Here is a 3,187-nt window from a genome sequence, read left to right as displayed (position 1 = left end):
TTGAACCACCAGCCTTCTGGTTAGTAGTCAAGTGCCTTAGCCACTATGCTACCAGAGCTCCCAAATAAAAATATAGAGCCCTAAAAAGAAGAAAACTGAAGCAATGTCTGTTTCAAATGATGCTGTCTGCTCTACACCCTCTTTCAAATGTTCATTCTGATTCATGGTGATCTCATGTGTGTCAGAGTAGAGATGAGCTCCATAGAGTTTTCAATGGCTGATTTTTTGGAAGGAGATAGTCAGATTTTTTTTCTGGGGTGGCTCTGGGCATACTCAAACCTCCAACCCTTTGGTTAACAGTGGAATGTGTTAAGAGTTAGCACCACCCAGAGACTCTACCTAGTCCCTTCAGTGGCACCTGATATTTCTAAAGTAATTTTAGTCAACTTAGAAGAAAACATCTACATTTGTAGGCACAGTAAAACCAATCTGGGCCTGCCTCTCATATTCAGAGCCTTTTTACTCACCCACAAGGAGAAGACTCTTACAGTGTTGCCCCCTTAGCATTCAAGGGAATGCAATTCTCTTTTCAATTTAAAGTGACTCTGGGAAATTCAGAGCATTACCAGTTGAAGTGCAGTATTGATCTGGCTCTGCAAAGAGTCTCTTTTATGGTGATTTCATTTAATCTCCCCTGGCTTAACAACAGGGTTCTTGAGTGGCTCTCAGTGTGTCTAGAAGATGATCCCTTTCTTTTAGCATGAAGACAGACCATCCATTGCTTAAAGTGCTAGTCTGCATCTGGCTCTGAAGGGGAGTTAGATGCACACTGTCCTGGTGGTCTTTCTCTTAACTAATGGCCCGTATCACCTCACACATCAACTGGCTTGTCAACAAGTGAGAAGGCTCTGCAATGGTTTGCAGATGGCTACTCTTTCCAGAGGAGTTCAGGGGTCCATGAAAGCAGTCCACCTGCCCTTCCAAAGCTTGCATCTATGGCCTCAGAGTTCACCACCTCCAGTTACTAAGGCTTGCCAAACTCTTTCATTTTCGTATGTGCTTACACCAAAAAATTCAAACCTGCTGCTGTACAGTTAATTCGAATTTATAGTGAACCTGTAGGATAGAGTAGAACTGCTTCATAGGGTTCCCAAGGCTGTAATCATTATGGAAGCAGATGGTGGGCTCGAAATTTCAGTTAACAGCTGAGTGATTAACCACTGCACCAGTAGGGCTGCTGTCATATGTGCTTGTTGTTCTTCTGGATGCTGTCAAGTCAATTCTGACTCATAAACTGTCTTAGTCTGGGTTCTCTAGAGAAACAAAGCCAATGAAATGGTATACACACACACACACACACACACACATATGTATATATGAACACACACAGGGAGAAAGAGATTTATCTCAAGGAAATGGTTCACATGGTTGTGGAGGGTGGCAAGTCCCAAATCTGGGTCATGTGCTAGTGGAGGCTTCTCCTGACTCACATGGTTGCAGGGGCTGATGAATTCACATTCTGCAGATCAGATGACAGGCCGTTGGCTCACAGGATGAAGAAACTGGTAAATCTAAATTCAGCAGGTTAGATGGAAAGCTACTGGCTCACGGGGCTGCAGAAAATTGTGAATCCTCAGAATTGGCAGGTCAGATGATAGGCTTCTAATTAAAGTCCCAAGAACCAGAGGGAAGATGTTGTGATCCAGATACAGTATCCAGAGCAAGAAAGAGCCTTGCTAAAGCATCCATATATACATATAGTGGTTGTAGGTCACACCTCCAAGGAAATTCCCTGTATCAGAGTGTAACTTGAGCAAGGGTATGACTTGAGTAAGGGTGTGACATGAGAGAGTGTGTGACTTAAGTAAGTGTGGACTTGAGTAAGGTGTGATTTAGTTACACCCTCTTGTAAAGCTGTGACTCAAAATACACCCTACACTAATTCTGCATCATTAACATATAGAGGCTAGAATTACAGCACATAAAATGGAGGATAATTACATCAGATCGCAAAATGGAGGACAACACCACAATACTAGGAATCATGACCTAACCAAATTTCCATATAACATTAACCATCACAGAGACATTATATGACAGAGAGTTTTCTAGACTGTAATCTTTATGGGAAAAGATCACCATGTCTTTTCTCCCCATGGAGCAGCTGGTGGATTCAAACCCCTGACCTTTTGGTTAGCAGCCAAGTGCTTAACCACTGTACCACCAAGGCTTATTTAATATGTGTTTACTTCCCCACAAATCAGCAGTGACTGGGGAACCCTCATTTCAGCTTCACCCACAGACTTGTCCTCCTTCTTTTAGAACCCAGTCTTAGTGTTCAGGGAAGGTTTCTGAGGACATGCCACTTGAGTTGAGGCTTGAAAGATGAGAAGTGGGGCAATGAGGGAGAAAAGATTCCCAGCAGCTGCTGTCTTGCTGGAAGGGTTCTGCTAGAGGTTGCAGAGAGTCTTCTTTTGGGTACCCCTCATACACTGTGTCTGTTTTCTTCAAATTAGGTATGAAGGTTTTCCTTGAGTCATTCCTCTCAGAGAGTGAAAATCTTTGTAGTCACCAGTAAGATTAAGCAGTATTTTTTCTTAGGTTTAGTTACATAGAAATGCATGATGGAGAGGGCACAAAGAATAAGGAAAAATTGTTGATCGTAGAAAAAATTAGAAGAAAAATAAAGGATTGGAGGAAGATAGCTAGAAAGACCAGTATGACAGAGAAAGGGCCTCTGTGCAGAGAGGAGCCCATGTTATAGGTGGTGGCTGATTGAGGCTGGCAATTTTCTCTTCCTACTAAATGAATCTAAGGATTGATTTCAAAATGACAGTTGAGTTCTCTACAGATATGCAAACAAATAGATTCATTTGTAATGTCTAACCCAATGGTGTGTCATTCATTCCATTTGTAAGTTGTAATAAGACAAAGCAAATGTTCTGCTGTGTACTGGTAACATTTTCCAGCTTCCTGAACTCATTCTATCTCCTCTCACAGAGAAATGCAGTATCTTGAGTCTGAGTTGTTCTTACTCAGCTCGGTAATTGACACACAAAGAATAAGGAAGAAGCAATCACAAGGCTACATAATCAAAAATAAATTACCAAATATTGGCAAAACTCATTAAAACTGCCAGTAGCACAAAGAGAGCTTATCAAGACAATTAGCTTTAACTCTTGTGGTTTTCCAGCCATTAATTTTTATCATCATATCCAGCTTTTTGCTTCTTAAAAGCTAATGAATA

The sequence above is a fragment of the Orycteropus afer genome, unplaced genomic scaffold (genome assembly GCF_000298275.1).
Source record: "Orycteropus afer afer isolate SDZICR_OR568_19922 unplaced genomic scaffold, OryAfe1.0 scaffold00029, whole genome shotgun sequence".
NCBI classification, from domain to species: Eukaryota; Metazoa; Chordata; class Mammalia; order Tubulidentata; family Orycteropodidae; genus Orycteropus; species Orycteropus afer.
This window is presented reverse-complemented; position numbering follows the sequence as displayed.